General features: G+C 49.7%; 1 pseudogene; it reads right to left on the bottom strand.

Moving 5' to 3' along the window:
* Positions 1–146: 146 nt before the first annotated feature.
* Positions 147–6,812, bottom strand: LOC132656552 (grainyhead-like protein 2 homolog; annotated as a pseudogene).
* Positions 6,813–19,133: the final 12,321 nt, after the last annotated feature.

Below are 19,133 nucleotides of genomic sequence, written 5' to 3'. Positions count from 1 at the left end.
ACCTAGAAGACACCTAAACACCGATTCCGGGGGAACATCTCTGAGCCCGTACCTTTGGCCAGGTTGTATTCCCCATAAGAGGTATAACGTGCTATGCTATTCTTAGATATCTATGTGATTAGTATCATTAAAGCAGGATTCAAAAATCATTCTGGCGTTGGCTTGCCTGCCCTGTTGTGGCATCTCCCTTTTGTGGCATCTCGGTTAAAGTCCTCCAGAATAATCAAGGGCTCCTACAATGGCTGTCAAGCAAACTTTGTGCTCCTTATTACTGACCTGGTAGCAGAATGTCTTCCTGAACAAGGCCCAGTGGTTGTTTGCTGAGATCCCCTGGAGGCATTTAAACAAAATGACCTTCCTCAGAGCCATCTGCAGGTTCCGAGCCAGAAAATGGGTGTCCTCTTTACCCCACCCATGACCAGTGAGCCAAGAAGAAGCTCATCTTGTCCATCCACTCAAGAAATGTAGAGAGGTAAGGAAAAAAGACATCACAGTTCCCCAGGCTCTTTGAGATGAGTGGACTAGCTGAGTTTCCCTTGAAGGGGGAGTTCTGGGGGTCTCATGTGGAGCTATCAGAGTAACTTGTAGAGTGCTGGAGGGCCTGGACTCCAGGCTCTTGGGGGAAAAGTGGACAATAAATAAGGGCCTGACATGCTCAAAGGGATTAGCCAAGAGGCACAGGCTTCAGCTCTAAGCAAGTGGAAGAGCTGACAGTTGGTCCAAGATCCCGCCCCCTTCCCAGCAGTCTTGTAACAGTCACTGGAGATGGGTGAGGTGAGTGAGATGGGTCTCCAGGCTGGAGGGCAGCGAGCCCACCTCTCCCAGGAAGGAGTGCACCAGAAGCTCCTGACAAGGGGACTTGCGGCCAGGGCTCAGATGTCCATAAGTGTGATCTTGAAGCCTTCCACCATGCTCTCCATGTTTCGGGTGAAGGTGTCCCCATTTGTAGAGTGTTCAACGATGTCATCCATGTTCACCAGGACGCCCTTTTTCTTCTTGTTATAAAGCTTTGTGGTTTTCTCCACTGGCAACCCGTACTTCTCAGACAGCGCTTCCATCAGGCCCTTCACTGTGGGCAAACTCAGCCTCAGGGCGTGGGACACCTCATCACTCTCCTTCCGCATGTACAAAAGCACTAGCCACACATTTTCTTCTTTGCTCTGCTTAGACGGTGTGGGACCAAACCTCTCTTCCAGGGCCTGAACATCCGTTCAACGAGGACGTGGCTTCTCTCGATCATCTGTGGTGAAATACACCTGTGCAGTCCTCGCAGAGTGAACATCTGGACTGAAGAGCACGGGCTGCGAGTGCAGGTCAGGCAGGGTGTTCAAGTCCGCGAGGTCACTTTTCTTCTGGAAAGGTTGGCGGCCAGCCTTCCCTCAGAGGAGTTGCTGCACTGGGTTGGGAGGCCTGGCCCTCCCCTTTCTTCCTCTTCTGCTTTCTGTCTTCCTCTTGGATTTTTCTTTCTGCTCCCTGGTCTCAGAAGACCTTGATCTGGCAGTGCGCTCTGTGGACGGCTTTCTTGCTGCGGTTACTGTCACTGTATGTGTCAATCTGAATCGTCAAAGGAAGTCCTTTCACGCCCTTCTGGGAGGAGAAATCTGTACTCGAGCAGTTCACGGTGATGAAAAGTCTTTGCCTCTTGGTTCCCATCCCGGGTGAAGGAAACAGCCTTGTGTGTGATCTCTTCAATGTCTGCAGTGGTGCTGCAGCTCTCCTTGTAGTCAGCGAGGTCGAGGACGCTCTGGGTTTGGCAGTGTGCTGCCGGGAATGCCAGTACTTGCAGTACTGCAGCTGTTGGTCCCGGTTTCTGCCTTCACTGAAGACCACCATCGCCGCACTCCTGACTTTGCCGCTGGGGTGTCGGGAGCATTTGCTGTCTCCAGTCTCACTGCGTGTTGTGGCATAGAACTGTCCTTTGTTGAGGGAGGTCATGGGCCCTCCCCTGCTTCTGAAGGAGAGATTTGGTGGCATCTGGATGTACTGAAATGTTCCACTCCCTGCCTGGTCGTTCAGATAGTCTTCAGCAGAGGCAGAAATCCTCGGAGTCTTCTCTGAGGCCCCATCCCTGAAGCTCTCCCTGTAAGTGCTGCAGGCCTACTGCGCTGGTTGTTCCTGACATAGGAGCTGTGGCTGGCTATTGAGGGCAGGTCATACCGAGTCTGTTCAAATATGACGACCCGCAGCTCCTCGCCATCTGCGGGGGGTAGTGCACATGGTGCCATGAACTCCGGTGTGGAATCCTCAGCTTTCACCACAGTGATGCCTGACATGGGGATGACGGTCGGACTCTCTGTGATGGACAGGCTGTACTGCTCTCGCTTGGAACTCTCCACCTGCACCCGGTTCTCTCCTCCGCTCAAGCTTCTCTGGACTTCACTGGTGCCCAGACAGTTTCTTTTATCCGGGTCTTCTTGGCTGTCCCTTGCTTTGCTCACAGGCAGAATTCTCCTGTCTCGAGGAACTTGCAGTAGTCAAAGAGAAGGCCTAAGGCAGCAGCACTGTCCTCATCCCCACTGATGCGCATCATAGCTCGATGGCCGCAGTCAGCGGGTTCTCCAGGTAGGACCGACTCCCAGGCTTCATCCTCACTCATCTAGGCTCTGCGGGTACTGAAGGGAGGTCACTGGGTATGGACACTTAAGGCCACTAGTCTTTTATTATTGCCTGACTCTGGTGACACGTTTGATCTAATGAACTTGTTCCCCTTTTCCTGGAGCCTCAGCCTCTGGTGAAACTGGACTTTCAAGTCTGTGCAGGTGACGGTGTGTGAGAGCACAGAGATGGCAGAACAAGAGCTACAGGTAATTCTGCTTTCATGCCCCCTCACCACTCTCGCTTGCTTTCTTGCTTGTGCCCTCACCTAGCCAGAAAGGGGAGATGGGATGGGGGAGCTGGAATGGGGCCCGTGCTTGGAGGAGGCCCAGGGAGTGTGGAGTCCTCCCGGAACACGACAGGGGCAGACACAGAGTGGAAAGCCTCAAAGTCACATTTGGTTGAATATAAAACTGGTATGTTTATCGTTGAGAAATTTGGAAAATCGCAAGCTAAAACACAGCTTCTGGAGAAGAATGCAATCCTAACAGTAGGTGTAAACACACACAAACACACACACACACACACACACAGGGCTATTAGTTTTGTTTTGCTCTGTTCTGAGCCTGGATCTAGTTACTTCGCTCAGGTTGGCCTTGGTCTCCCATTGGTATCAAGCCTGGCCTTGCTTCTTACAAAGGTGGAATGCACACAATGTTTGGAATCATAAGAGTATAAGTATTAGATATTTCTCCTGAAATCTCTTGCAAACATGCACACTGTGCAATGGGCATCCAGTGCTCTGCATGCTTCATGGCTTACTTAGGTCCCATTGTTGGACATTGAGGTAATTCTCAGCGTTTTGCTACAAGCAGCACTACCACAGGCAGGAAGGGGCTCCTTTTGAATTTTTTTTTTCAAGATAAAGACTGGTTGGATGGAAAAGAAGAACTTTAGCTGCCAAAAGCACATGACACTTTCTGCAGATGCATCTTCACTAGTCCTCTCTGTTCAGATGGTGGCCATATGAGACTATTTAATTTAAACAAAATTAAAAGTTCATGCCCTCATTTGCATGGGGAACACATATGGCAAGTAGCTACTGTTCTGGGCAGCAGGAACTCAGCTCTTCCGTCTTTCTAAAGAATTCTACCATGCAGTTCAAGTCCACAAGACCACCAGTCCACACTGTCCCTTGCAAGACAGGACACAGGTGGCCAGTGCTGGACACTGTGATGCCCTAAAACACTCTGCCAGCCTAATGCACACTATCCTGTTTGAGCCTTTTCATTTCCTTCATTATTAGCGATTCAGAATGCTGTTGTTCATGGATTAACTTTCACATATATTTTTCTTTGGAAGTTAAGATGTTAGGCTATTTTCTGACTAGCTTTTCCATACCAAGATCAGTCTTTGGAGAGTAAATTAGGTTGCAGAACCTTTGCAGCTTACTGCATTTCCCTTATGCTAGTGTTCACCCGCTGAAGAGCACAGGGCTCAGCTAGGCAAAGCTCCCTCTAGTTTTCTTCCTGGCTTGTGTATTCCTGTCATTCTCTGTAAGACACAAGCCTGAGGCTACACCGACATCCCTCATTATTTGCCAAAGAACATTAAAAAAATAATAATGACCCCATTACCCACTCATTTAAGTGCTCACAGGTGCTTTTATTTTTTTCTACTTTGTCCACATACACTTTGAACTTGTCAAACTGTTTTCAATAGTTTGCCTTCTAGAACATTTCAGTATTTGCAGAGAAATTATGTCTTCCCTATTCTTTTCCAAAAGAAAAAAATTTATACCTTTTGATCTAGTCTTTCTCCTCTCAAAAATAATCCTGAGATGAATCTTTTGAATGCTTCCATCACCTCAAGAAATTTCATTTATAAATTGGACCAGAAGTTCAGTTCAAATTATAGATTTGGTGTGGATGTGGGACACCTGGTTACGTTCATAGCAGCGGGGCCGTCCTCTGGGGACATGGTGACTTTGCTTGTTCAAGTTTCCCAGGGGCCCTTGGAACTGGTTGGGCTGTGGCTTTAGTTGTTATTATTTGTTTGCTTGTCTTTTGAGGCAGTCTTAATTGGTAATCCAGATTAGCTTCAAACCCACTATGTAGCCTGGGAGCCCAGGAGCCCAGGAGCCCAGGATTCCCTTGAACTCCTGCTCTTTTCCCTCCACCTCCCAACTGCAGGGTTTCCAGGCATGAACCACCTCCGCAGTGGGTTATGGTGCAGGGGAACAACCCCGGGCTTAGGCACTCTAGGCAAGCATCCTGCTAACTGAGGGGCAGCTCAGGCCCCAAAGCTCCTAAGGGCACAGTGGGGAGCCCCTTTGGTTCCAGACACAGTCCCAGAGTCTCCCTGAACCAGGAGCGCCAGCTCCCACCTGCTAAAGTAACAAACGAGTTCCCATTTCTTAGCCCAGGCCTGAATTCCAGTATCCACCTTCTTGTAAATCTGCAAGAGAGAGAGCTCACTTTTTCCAGAAGAACCTGGAGCTCAGCACAGTTTTCCTGCGGAAAACCAACCCCAGCAGCAAGGGCGAAGCACATTTGGTGTCCAGCAGCCAGCTTATTTTTCAGGCCTCTTGTTCCAACTCCCAAATACTTTCCAGCCTGTGAGATTCATCCCCCACCACTGTAACGGCCAGCGCCTCTCCTGGCACTGGCACGGAGCTAAGGAGCCTGGATCTTGAGGGACTTTTTATTGTTGTAGCTGCTTCTCAGCAGAGTGCCTGAAGCATACTTGAGTGACTGTGACTTGGCAACCCTGTGGGGATCTGGAAAGTATGGAACTGGCCTTGAATCCATTTTAGTCAGGAGGCCAATCTCGCTGGCTTCCCTGGCAGCCCATCAGTCAAAAGCCAAAAGCCCAAACTCACCTATAGTTCAGTTCTGAAGGCAATGGCTCTGGGGGCATTTGCCAGTATCTGAAATCATTTTTGGTTGATAACTCTTAGGCGGAAGAGTGGCAGTGATTTTGGCATCTGTCTATAGGGTAGGGAGCAGGACAGGTGCTCAGCACCCTGCGGGGGCGGGCCTGGGAGACAAAGTCCCTACAAAGGACCAGCTGGAGCCCCTGAGGTAGAGACTCCAAGCCTTGGACTTCCAATGAGTGCCCAGGGTCATCAGGCATCATGCCAGGAGAACAAACATTGCATTTGTGGCTGGACATTTGTAAAAGGAGATGGCTGGCTTTTAAGAGTGCCCTCGCCTCTAACTTTGGAAGTGTCTGAAAGTTCTATCTCTTGTAATCCCTTCTCCTCAAGGTGGGAAGTAATCAGACAGCTAGAGCCAACTGCATCCTCCCGGGGTGGGACTTGCAAGCTTGGGACCAGGGACATCAAGAAAAACAGACTAAGTAGCCTAGATGCCCCTCAGCTGGGGACCTGAGCCCAGCTGTGTCTTGCCCTGGGGGACGGACCGCCCCAAAGCACCATCCTCTAGGCACTTACTTGTCCAGGATGAAATAAAGATCGAAAGCCCCCCCCCCCCCAGCAAGCTGGTCTGCAGTCCTCCAGGAGGCCCCATGTCCAGCACGCACCAGTAGGAGCACCTCCATGCAGAGTCCCCGCAGGCCCGCGCCCGGGCACCCCAAGCAATCCATGCTGCTGCTGGAGCGCTGGCCTCTCTTGTGTCCCTGGGACATCAGGGACACGCCATAGGCCGCCTGGGCTCCTTTCGGGTCCCCAGGCTCCCTGAAAACGCACGGAAGCAACTGTCCAAAGAAGTTCAAGGATTTCGCTCTGGTTTCTGCTGGTTCTGAGCCTCGGTGTCGGGTTTCAGGGACCCCAGGGCGCTGTGCTCTGTGGAGCTCCTGGGCTCGGGCCGCCAGGCTGTTCCCAGGATGTGCTTGAAGATTGGCAGTCAAAGCGGTTCCGTCCAGACGGCTCTTTGTCCTAGATTTTAAGCACGATGGGGTGGGTTTTCAAACTGTTCTTGGTCGGGGCAGTGTGCTGTCTTTGCTCCCTCCCTCCTTGGTTTTTTGTTTTGGTTCTTTGTTTTGGAGGGGAAGAAAGTCTAAAGAGTGCCACCTTGTGGCCAAAGGCGGCGAAAGTGTTGGGGTTGGTTAGATTGGGTGGGGACATTTTGGTGACAGGGGATAAATCCTTGAGTTTTCAGGTGAGCTGCTCGCCTTTAATTAACCCTTCCTTCTTGTCTCGCTTCTTGCCTTTCCCACCATCACCTCTCCATTCCCTCTAACCTTCCCGTGCTTTCGTTCTCTTCCTCTTCTGCATCTGCGGATACAGTCCCTGTAAACATTTGATGAAAACCCATTTCCTTCAAGCAACCTGGCTCCAGCTCCAGGCCAGGCCCTTTCAAACAGGAGCCCTTGTGCAAAAAATCAGGGAAAAAAGCAAGGCCTTCGTGAGCTGAGCCATCAAGTGATCTTAGTTTTATAGCTACTCACAAAGGTGGAAATCTGGACACGCGATGCCGCTGGACAGAGTTCTTGAGGGCTTGGCCAGGCCCAGGCATCTAGATTTTCTCGTCTCCAAGTTTTAGGGAGCCTGGGACATGAGCTCTTCCTTTCTGCCTGTAAACTTGGCCTTTCCCTGCCTATCTCTGATGAAGCACTGAGGAAGTAAACAGGGCTCAAGCGATCAGTTACAGTCCCACAGGTCTGTGCCTGCCCTCCTAGAATGAAGGGTTTGAGTCTCAGGCACCACAGGACACAAGGTCTAGCTTCTTCACCCACTCTGGCAGTCACTGCAAGTCTGTCTCCAGTTCTAGGCTCTTCTAGTTAGGCACACCTGTTGTCTCCGCTCACGAGCCTCTGAGACCTTCACTCCCCACCCGACCATCCTGGTAGTTTTCCTCCAAAGCATACACCATGAAATTCCAGCATCCTGGAATGTTTTATTCATCGATTGTGCCTTCAAACCAGCACATTGATAGCGAATTGCACTAGCTCCCCTCTGAGGCGACCTCCAGAGTTGCCCAGACTCAGTTCACACACCTCCCAGCTAGGTATCTCATACGTGACTTACATCACTGTGCAGAATTGATGCTGTCTGGTTTTTGAGACTCGGGTATGAGATATTGTGGCTCCCCTCTTCCTGGATCACTTAATCTGAGGACACCCAGTGGCAACCATAGGAAACCCAGGCACCACACTGGTAACTTGGGTGCTGATTCTCCAGTGCTTTGCCAAGTCTTCAGGGGACTGCAGTGTCTGAGACCAAAGCAGGCACCTTACCTGGGTCTCCCCTGAATCCTGACCCATGGAAAGCAGGAGACAGCTTTTTACCTGTGTTCTAAGCTGCTGGCTTCAGAGGTGGTTTGTTATGCAATAGCTGGTAACGAAATAAATGTGTCATCATTTTACACAGTGGAGAATTTCTGTAGGATAAAAATGATTCAACCGTTTCACAGACTTGCTTGTCTATGAAGCTATTTTCAGGTAACACCTTCTGGCACCCACATTTTGGGAATGAGTATAACCAGAAAACAAATAATTAGGGGAACTGGTCTAACTGGTCTAAGCTGGCTTTTTCTTTACTATCTCCTGCCTCAAAAGAGGAAAACCCATCTTGGCCTCACCAAGCTCTATGAGGAGGAGGATGAGAAATCTACAGAAACCAGCTGGACCAATGAAGGCTGGAAAACCAGGACACTGGTCCAGGGTGAGAAGGAACTTGACAGTGTAAGAGTTTGTGAGACTTGCATGGAAAAGGACTAGAATGTCTCTGTATGGAAGCAAGGGACAGGAGGAACCCGGGATTAGGATCGTTTCAAACAAATGTCCTCAGGGTCCTCTGAACTATTTAAGAGTTTGGGTGGCACAGGAATGCCTTGAGAATATTGTGGCAAGAGTGATCTAGAAGGCCAGCCTGGGAAAGAACAGGAGTCACCAACAGAGCTCTGTCAAGCCAAAAGTACCATGATAGAGGACAGAGGCTTAGACCTCAGGAGGAGGAGATTCCATTCAAAACGTGTTTGCAGAGAAGTGGGGAGGGTAGAAGAGTGTGCCTCTCCCCAGGACAAACATGACCCTAGAGAGGGCAGAGAAGCAGCTGCAGTCGTTCAGGTATTAGAGTGTACCAGCTGCCCTGCCTGTCTTCCAGGATTTTGCAAAGAGGCCTGTTGATAGGAACCTACCATCTCCAGCCTGGATCATCTCCAGCTTGCTGCTGCTGCGGCCAGCACTGACTCCTGCTCCTCCTCCCTCCTTTTATTCTCCTCCCTCCTCCTTTAATGAAGGTTTTAGTTTCACTGTAAGATCAGTTATGTAAATATGTTTTTGTTTTAATCCCAATGTGGGATTTTAGTTGGGCTATAGTTTGTCCACACTAGATAATTGTCTCATTCTGGGGGTGGCCTTTACCAGCTGGTAACAGCCTGCAGCATGGAGAGGGTTGTGGTCTAGGACTCTGAGGGATAGAAATATGGGACCCGGAGCAAGAAAGTGTGGCATTCAGCATGTGGCTTGTAGTAGTTTGAAGTGACAGAGATGGACAGTGTAGCAGATGGAGAAAAACGTTTCACCACAGAGGCTTGGAGGAGACTGGGTTTCTAATGCCATAGAGGAAACAGCAGGGTACGAAGGAATGAATATACTGTCTCAGGATATGAGCAAAAGGTTTACTTCAGCTGCTGCTGACAGCTTCTCTTCCACATTGCTCCCAGAGCGGATTTTCTGTTTTTGCTTTGTCTTCCTATATTCTGCTTAAAAAAAAAAAAAAAAGATTGGAAGAAAGACTGAACAATTACACAAGGTGTAGAAAAGTTAGGAGTGGATATGAAGGGGGTTGAGAGAAAAGCAGTTAAGATAGTAAAACGAGAAATGCCACTCAGTTGTGCTGTTTCGGGAGGATTGCAGAGTTGGCTGTATAACAGTGTTTATGGGTAGAGATGGAAGCGCGTGGGAAGCAAATAGTGCTGCTGACAAGGGGAGAAAGAAAGTGCTCAGATCTGGAACTAAACACGGGGCTTTCCCTGGTCTTGCCCCCCTCACTGCTCTCTGGGCAGGGGGTTCAGAGCACCTGCCTGTGACAGAGGGGAGGAACAGGAAGCCCTACAGGCCAAAAGGACTCTGGAGCCACGTGTACCACTAGAGGAACTGCCTGGGGCTACACAGGCCCCATCAACCTTTGTGCAACACATGCCTGCTAATGACGGTGGGGAGGCTTATGATGAGCCTGCATGGCCTTTACCAGCTAGTCACAGCCTGTGGCACAGAGAGGGGCGTGCTCCAGGACTCTGAGGGATAGAAATGTGGGAGACACCAGTGTTCTACACTGATGCAAACAAAATGGAACAAGAGCTTATAAGTCAGATAAAATAAGCCAGGTGGGTCCCCTCCAGCTCAGGGCTCCAGGGCCATACCTCTGCCCCTCCTGGAGGTTTCCTCCCAATCCCAGAAAGGAAAACTTTTTTTTTTTGTGCTGTCAGAGATCGAGGGTCCCAGTGCCAAGGAGACCGAAGGAGCTGTACCAGGCTTAGGGACAGAGACCATCTATCCCTTTCTTTTCAGATTTGCATGTTCATTGAGTTTGAGCTAGGCTCTGTGCTGACCACACGGGATATCTGGATGGCTACAAGTTCTTGTCCTCATGGAGCTCAGATGAGGAGGTCACTGGGGACAGAAGAGAAATTAAACTATACAGACACCATAGCAAAGCGCCCTGGCTATGAAGAAGACCCGCTGAGGCTCTCCACCACCACAACTCAGGGAATCTATGTGAAGTGCAAATTTCCGGGTCCTCATCAGACTCACAGAACCAGAGCAACTGCCAACACTTCTGGGAAAGCTGAAGGCAGAACCCCTGGGGCAGAGTAGGGATGGCTGTCTAAGCAGCCATCACCTCTTGGAGGTGGCTGGAAAGGGACATCTGGTCGCTGAGGAGGCTTGACCGTTCTGGGCCCAGTATTTCCCCAGTACTGCCTGTTGATGACCACACAGATGCCTCTGCCCTCAGGGAGCCCTGTCTACCTGACACACACAGTCCTGCTGCTTGAGACTGGAGCTCAAAAGAGGCTGCTAGGGAGAGGGCTCAACCAACCAAGAGGTGAAGGAGATAACCTGAGTAGGCTTGGAGGCATGAACAGGCCTGATTTGTTGGAGGACCACCAGTGAGGGTGTAGGCTTGTCCTAGAGTGGGCCTGGGGTTTCCCTACTGCACAGTTAAGAACTGTATTTGAATCTTTCCAATGACCTTTCCATCTCGGAGCCACCACACCAGACTCCTAAACCTTGAGCTCTTTGTGGAGAAATACTTGCTAGTCTGGAATGGAAATTTTTTTTAGGGCTGGGGTCAGCCAGCCGAGGAAAGAGCTTTCTGTGTGAGCCTGGTAATCTGAGTTCAATCCCTGGAATCCACCTAGAGGCAGAAGGATAGGGCAGATTCCAAAAGTTTGTCTTCTGGCCTCCACAAATTCACCATTTGCATGCCTTCTCCTGTCTTCTTCTTCTCTCTGGCTGGATTTTGTTACTAAGAGTTCTTGGTACTCTTGATGGAGCCATGCCTAGTGGTCAGCTGGTGATGGAGGCAATGATGGAGGAGATGCAGGTGGTGGAAATGATACCAGGAGTGAATGAGGGCGTAGAAGTCAGACGGAAGGAGACACTGATGGTGGTGGTGGTGGCAGTGCCGTGGGTAGAGGAGGTGGTAGGAGCAGTTGTGGAAGTCGTGGTGAGGATGGGTGACTTGTCCTCAGTGTGGGTGGCAGAATAGGTGAGGAGGGGTAGGCGACATATAAAAAAAGAGACGAAGGAGCCCGTGGTGGTAGAAGCAGTAGAGGCGGAGCAGGTGAAAAAGGTGGTGGAGGTGGCAGAATTGAGGGCGTGAAATGGTCAAGGTGATGGAGAGTGGTAATGATGGAGATGTATACAGGGTAGAGATGATTGCATTTTTCCAGATGGAGATGGAGCTATTTGGTCAAGTGTTGATACCAGTGGTAGGGACTGACCACGTGGCAGACAGGGACAGAGATGGCGGAAATAGTTAGAGATGGTGGGATGACAAAATTGTGGGTGTTAAGTTGGCTGGGATGATGGAGAGGGTATAGATGATAGGATTCGTAGGTTTTATCTAGGTGATGGAGACAGTATGGGTGATGGGGTTGATGCAGATAGTGGAGGTTGTCAAGGTGATGGAGGCCATGAAGATGATGTGGGAGCTGAAAACGGAGAGGTCAGTGGCAGTAATAGAAGTGGCAGAGATGATGGAATTGGTGGAGGGATGGAGATGGTGCAGGTGATAGATGGAGAGGGATGGACGTAATCAAGCTGAGGACGGCTACGGAGTTGGTGGTAGAGAGGGAAAGGAGACATTTACGTGTGAAGGTGTGAAGCTGAGGGAGTGGGTAATTCCTTTCCATATTTGATGCAAAAAGGGAAAATTAACTTGTTCTTTAGAAGCAGTGAAATCCTAAAAACAGTCTCGGCAGAATCAGGGAGGGAAGCATGTGCTCAGCTACTGCCAGTGTTCCTTTTGCTCTGGGGTTAGTGGGGTTCAGGGTAGGGGCAGGAAATACCCAGATGCTCTGCTAAGCCCTACCGACCACCACACCTTTGGATGTGGGATTTGTGAGCACAGCCCTAAGGCTGGTTATGAAAACCTCACAGGATTCAACTAGACAGCCAAAGACAGTGCGTGGATTCAACTAGACAGCCAAAGACTGCTGAGCAATAGGCGAAGACTTGAACTCTGGTTTCCCTGACAAGAGAAAATAAATCCCAAAGCCTTTGTAACAGCTTTGCAACACTCCAGGGTTGCATTCTTGCTAAGAATCCTACAAGGGTTCGCATTTTACAGATGGAAAACTGCGGCCTTTTGATTGTTTGGTTTTTCAAGACAGGCTTTCTCTGTGTAGCCCTGGCTGTTCTGTAGTTATGACCTCAAACTCAGATAGCCACTTGGGAGTGAGAGATAAAAGCCTTGCACCACAGGAAAAAAAAAAAGGCAGGTGATAAAAAGCCCATATACCTCAATTCAAAAATCAGTTCCAAAATCAGAATTGTATGTAATCTTTATGGTATTAGTAGATTTCCCTGAATCTTAATATAATTGCTGACTCTCAATATGTAGAAGGAGTTGTTTGGCATATAGAAACTGCTGACTTTATTGCTGATGATTTAGAATTATCTTTATTATTTATGGAATTGCAAAAGGCATAAAAAAGTAGAAACCCTCCATTATATATATCACCCCGATTCGATCCCATACAGTCTTTCCAGGTCCATTGTCACAAACAAATGAGGAAATCAATGTGTTAGAAGCCTCAAAATTTCATGAAAGACACGATGTTAACGGTAAAGGTTATTTTATTTTTCTATAACTTGGGCAACAAGCCAAAAACTAAAAAAAAAAAAAGTCCCACATGTCCTCTGTATAACCACACTCCATTACCTGCTGGAAGTAAGCCTAGGGATACCAAAAAAAAGTGAAACATGGCAAATGGATGTGTTTTATTTTGCAGAATTTGGAAAACAGAGGTATGTACTCCATACCAGAGATGTATACCCAAGGTTTCAACAGGCAGCTGCTTTAAGTGCTGACAAGGCTGTTTGTGTAATTGCACATTCCCTAGAAATAGTAGAAATTTGGGAAATACCCTCACAAATTAAGACTGATAAGGAACCTCCATATATATCTAGTAAGAGGAAACATTGCTTTGCCTATTATACTATAAATCTATTTATAGTATAATAGGCAAAGAATTGCTTCATAGATGAAACATTTCTTTGCCTATTATAGTGTAAATCTATTTATAGTATAATAGGCAAAGAATTGCTTCATCTTACTACATATATATGCAGGTTCATTATCAGTCTTAATTTGTGAAGGTATCCCCCAAATTTCCACTATTTCTAATAAATGTGTAATTACACAAACAGCCTTGTCAGCACCTAAAGCAGCTGCCTGTTGAAACCCTGGGTATACATCTATGGTATGGAGTACATACCTTTGTTTTCCAAATTCTGCAAAATAAAACACATCCACCTGCCATATCAAATGCCCATCCTATGGGCTCAGAGTTGCTCAGAGTGTTTCGATGTGAAAGTACATTATGGGGATAGACGCTTTCCCAGTAGCATGACAATCCTTCCTTTCAAGACCGTTGAGCCTTGTCCTGCATTCAAATTCAGGGAAGCTCCAGGATGGATGGATCGTACATGGTCAGTCACACAGACTTCTCTGTGTCTCACGTTGACAGTTGTTGGACAGTCTAGGGAGAAAGAACAAATGTCTTACCAATGTGATACTAGGATGGAAAGATAAGGCTTCCCAGAACTCTCCCCAAAGGCTGTGCAAGGCTGATTAACTAACTGCAGGTGCAGAGGCTTGAAGAAATGGAAGCAGCTTTAAGATCTGTCCAGCTGAGTGCGTACACGAGGTAGAGGCTTGAGGCTGCCATGAGGCAGGGACACAGCAGGTTGCTCCTCCAACAGAGAGTCTCTAGTTAGACCCTCACGGTGGAGCATGTGGTGGTGAGTGTGGGCTCCAATGTGAATGGTCGCCTTGAAGGAGCAAGCATAGATACACAAGAGGTGAGTCCTTAGGGCAGGACTGGTGTCAAGAGAGGGCACAGCTGCCTTTGGAGTCACTCCCAGCCTGTGAGGTTTCCAGGCTTTGTTCTGAGTTGGGTCTGAGGACTCAAGCAATGCAACCTGTGATGGCTTTGGCATGGGTGTGGGTGCGGGGCTCTTGCAAAAGGATGGCAGGAGGCTCCTTCTAAAGAATTCCCATCCGGCTGCTTGTAGGCCTCAATTCTCAACCTGGGAACCCATCTTGGGGCAGGTGGGACAGGCAGACTGGAAACTGTATCACTAGGGAGAGATTAGTTACAAAGGACAGAGGAAAAGTGAATAAAATGAAGGAAATGCGCTCACCTGGTGCTGAGGGTGACTCCTCTGTCCCTTTTCATTGGAGTCATGTTCTCCCATGAGGTGGCCTTTGTCTTAGCGGGTGGCAGGCAGCAGCAGCAGAGATGCCTGACGCCGTTCATGATTGTCTTCTTCACCCGCTTCCAGCGTTGATGCCGGTTGCGGGGGGAAGCAGTGCCTGCATCCTGAGGCTGGCCAGGTGTGATGGTGTCCTCCTCGGTCTCTTCCTCTTCAGTCTCTTTCACTTGATGGTGTCTGGTGTGATGGTGTCCTGCTTCTCGATCTCCTTCAGTGTGTGTGATGGTGTCCTCCTCCTTGATCTTCTTCAGTGTGTGTGATGGTGTCCTCCTTCTCAATATCCTTCAGTGTGTGTGATGGTGTCCTCCTCCTCCTCGATCTCCTTCAGTGTGTGTGATGGTGTCCTCCTCCTCCTCGATCTCCTTCAGTGTGTGTGATGGTGTCCTCCTCCTCCTCCTCGATCTCCGTCAGTGTGTGTGATGGTGTCCTCCTCGGTCTCTTCCTCTTTGGTCTCTTTCACTTGATGGTGTCTGGTGTGATGGTGTCCTCCTCCTCGATCTCCTTCAGTGTGTGTGATGGTGTCCTCCTTCTCGATCCCCTTCATTGTTTGTGATGGTGTCCTCCTCCTTGATCTCCTTCAGTGTGTGTGATGGTGTCCTCCTCCTCGATGTCCTTCAGTGTGTGTGATGGTGTCCTCCTCCTCCTCCTCCTCGATCTCCTTCAGTGTGTGTGATAGTGTCCTCCTCGGTCTCTTCCTCTTTGGTCTCTTTCACTTGATGGTGTCTGGTGTGATGGTGTCCTCTTCCTGGATCTCCTTCAGTGTGTGTGATGGTGTCCTCCTCCTCCTCCTCGATCTCCTTCAGTGTGTGTGATGGTGTCCTCCTCCTCGATGTCCTTCATTGTGTGTGATGGTGTCCTCCTCCTCCTCCTCCTCGATCTCCTTCAGTGTGTGTGATGTTGTCCTCCTCCTCGATGTCCTTCAGTGTGTGTGATGGTGTCCTCCTCCTCGATGTCCTTCAGTGTGTGTGATGGTGTCCTCCTTCTCCATCTCCTTCAGTGTGTGTGATGGTGTCCTCCTCCTCGATGTCCTTCAGTGTGTGTGATGGTGTCCTCCTCCTCCTCGATCTCCTTCAGTGTGTGTGATGGTGTCCTCCTCCTCCTCGATCTTCTTTAGTGTGATGGTGTCCTCCTCCTCCTCCTCCTCGATCTCCTTCATTGCCTGTGATGGTGTCCTCCTCCTCGATGTCCTTCAGTGTGTGTGATGGTGTCCTCCTCCTCCTCGATCTCCTTCAGTGTGTGTGATGGTGTCCTCCTCCTCCTCGATCTTCTTCAGTGTGTGTGATGGTGTCCTCTTCCTCCTCCTCGATCTTCTTTAGTGTGATGGTGTCCTCCTCCTCCTCCTCCTCGATCTCCTTCAGTGTGTGTGATAGTGTCCTCCTCGGTCTCTTCCTCTTTGGTCTCTTTCACTTGATGGTGTCTGGTGTTATGGTGTCCTCTTCCTGGATCTCCTTCAGTGTGTGTGATGGTGTCCTCCTCCTCGATCTCCTTCAGTGTGTGTGATGGTGTCCTCCTCCTCGATGTCCTTCAGTGTGTGTGATGGTGTCCTCCTCCTCCTCGATCTCCTTCAGTGTGTGTGATGGTGTCCTCCTCCTCGATGTCCTTCAGTGTGTGTGATGGTGTCCTCCTCCTCCTCCTCCTCGATCTCCTTCAGTGTGTGTGATAGTGTCCTCCTCGGTCTCTTCCTCTTTGGTCTCTTTCACTTGATGGTGTCTGGTGTTATGGTGTCCTCTTCCTGGATCTCCTTCAGTGTGTGTGATGGTGTCCTCCTCCTCGATGTCCTTCAGTGTGTGTGATGGTGTCCTCCTCCTCCTCCTCCTCGATCTCCTTCAGTGTGTGTGATGGTGTCCTCCTCCTCCTCCTCCTCGATCTCCTTCAGTGTGTGTGTTGTTGTCCTCTTCGGTCTCTTCCTCTTTGGTCTCTTTCACTTGATGGTGTCTGGTGTGATGGTGTCCTCCTCCTCGATCTCCTTCAGTGTGTGTGATGGTGTCCTCCTTCTCGATCCCCTTCATTGTTTGTGATGGTGTCCTCCTCCTTGATCTCCTTCAGTGTGTGTGATGGTGTCCTCCTCCTCGATCTCCTTCAGTGTGTGTGATGGTGTCCTCCTCCTCCTTGATCTACTTCAGTGTGTGTGATGGTATCCTCCTCCTCCATCTTCTTTAGTGTGATGGTGTCCTCCTCCACCTCCTCCTGGATCTCCTTCAGTGTGTGATTGTGTCTTCCTCCTCCTCAATCTCCTTCAGTGTGTGTGATGGTGTCCTCCTCCTCCTCCTCGATCTTCTTCAATGTGATGGTGTCCTCCTCCTCGATCTTCTTTAGTGTGATGGTGTCCTCCTCGTCGATCTCCTTCAGTGTGTGTGATGGTGTCCTCCTCCTCCTCCTCGATCTTCTTCAATGTGATGGTGTCCTCCTCCTCGATCTTCTTTAGTGTGATGGTGTCCTCCTCCTCGATCTTCTTTAGTGTGATGGTGTCCTCCTCGTCGATCTCCTTCAGTGTGTGTGATGGTGTCCTCCTCCTCCTCAATCTTCTTCAGTGTAGTGGTGTCCTCCTCCTTGATCTTCTTCAGTGTAATGGTGTCCTCCTCCTCGATCTTCTTTAGTGTGATGGTGTCCTCCTCCTCGATCGCTTTTAGTGTTATCGTGTCTGGTATGATGGTGTCCGGTATGATGGTGTCTTGTATGATGGTGTCCTCCTTGGTCAATTTCAGTGTGCTGGTGTCTGGTATGATGGTGTATTGGGGTAGTGGGACAGGGATACTGGAAACTGGAAACTCCTCTCACTAGGGAGAGGAGTCTCACCTTGTAGAAAAGATTATGTTTCCTGCCAAGAATCAGGGAGTAAAGGACAATCACTACCCAGAAGGCAATCTGTGATGTTTATGCAGGCTGGGGGAGAGGGTAAGGGCTCTCACATAGAGCAGTAGGGCACCTCTGCACCTCAGCTCTTCCCCTCTGAGGAAGACCCAGTGGAAAGCCAGCCCCTCCTGCCTGGGATTTTACCTGGACAGATCTGCACTGGGGTGGGCCCTGTGCAGAAGGCTCCTGTGACCACACTGGCTCCTGGACATCTGGCCTGGCTTCCCCGAGAGGCTTTCCACATCTCATCCAGGCTGATCCGCAACCCTTGGCCCGTAAGCCATGGAGCTGGGGCTTGTCCTCTTCAGGACTTCAAAGCAAAAAGACACAGGTAGGAGACTCTTACTGACTTTGAAGCACACAGAACTTTCTGTGCTGGCCCTGCAGCATCAAAGTGCCCTACTGATCTCTAAGCAATCTATGCTGCCATTGCCCAAGCCCCACCTGCTCCTTTCCCTGCTCTATCAGCATATGCATACAGTCCACTTCTTGCTCAACAAGCCTGAAGTCACATTTCCGAGATTTCTATGGGATTGGTCTTTCTCAAGTGACAGAGATTGTTAAGTTCACAGGTGTGGCACAGTGGGCAAATTCTTATTAGTTACAAAGGACAGAGGAAAGGTGAATAAAATGAAGGAAATGCACTCACCTGGTGCTGAGGGTGACTCCTCTGTCCCTTTTCATTGGAGTCATGTTCTTACATGAGGTGGTCTTTGTCTTAGCGGGTGGCAGGCAGCAGCAGCACAGGTGTCTGAGGCCGTTCATGATTGTCTTCTTCACCCGCTTCCAGCGTTGACGCCGGTTGCGGGGGGAAGTGGTGCCAGCGTCTTGAGGCTGGCCAGGTGTGATGGTGTCCTCCTGGGTCTCTGCAGGCATGATGGTGTCCTCCTCCTCGATCTCTATTGGTGTGATGGTGTCTGGTATGATGGTGCCCTCCTCGATCTTCAGTGTGATGGTGTCTTCCTCCTGGATTTCTTTTAGTGTGCTTGTGCCCTCCTCCTCGATCTTCAGTGTGATGGTGCCCTCCTCCTCGATCTTCACTGTGATGGTGTCCTCCTCCTCCTCCTCCTCCTCCTCGATCTTCACTGTGATGGTGCCCTCCTCCTCGATCTTCACTGTGATGGTGTCCTCCTCCTCCTCCTCCTCCTCCTCCTCCTCCTCCTCCTCCTCCTCCTCCTCCTCCTCCTCCTCCTCCTCCTCCTCGATCTTCAGTGTGATGGTGCCCTCCTCCTCAATCTTCACTGTGATGGTGTCCTCCTCCTCCTCCACTTCCATCTCCTTCACTGTGATTGTGTCCTCCTCCTCGATCCCCTTAAGTGTGATGGTGTCCTCCTCCTCCTCGATCTCCTTCACTGTGATGGTGTCCTCCTCCTCCTCCTCCTCGATCCCCTTAAGTGTGATGGTGTCCTCCTCCTCGATCTCCTTCACTGTGATGGTGTCCTCCTCCTCCTCCTCCTCGATCCCCTTAAGTGTGATGGTGTCCTCCTCCTCCATCTCTTTTGGTGTGATGGTGTTTTCTTTGATCTCTTCTGGTGTGGTGTCCTCCTCAACCTCTTTTGGTGTGGTGTCCTCGTCCTCGATATCTATCGCTGTGATGGTGTATGGTGTGATGGTGTCCTCCTCGATCTCTGTTGGTGTTTTGGTGTCCTCCTTGGTGATGCTCTCTTTCAGGGAAACGAGTGCTTCTTCTTCATCCATATCTTCCGGTGTTAGGGTCTTTTCCTCTTCGATGGTCGTCGTCACCGATAAATCCTCAGAGGAGGAGCTTGAACTGTCCTCTTCCTCCAGGAGACTCCAGTGTTCCTCTTGATGACTGCATGACATAGTGCTCTTTG

The sequence above is a fragment of the Meriones unguiculatus genome, chromosome 9 (assembly GCF_030254825.1).
Source record: "Meriones unguiculatus strain TT.TT164.6M chromosome 9, Bangor_MerUng_6.1, whole genome shotgun sequence".
Lineage (NCBI taxonomy): Eukaryota > Metazoa > Chordata > Mammalia > Rodentia > Muridae > Meriones > Meriones unguiculatus.
Note: the sequence above shows the minus strand (reverse complement) of the source record. Positions and strands in the feature narration are given on the sequence as shown.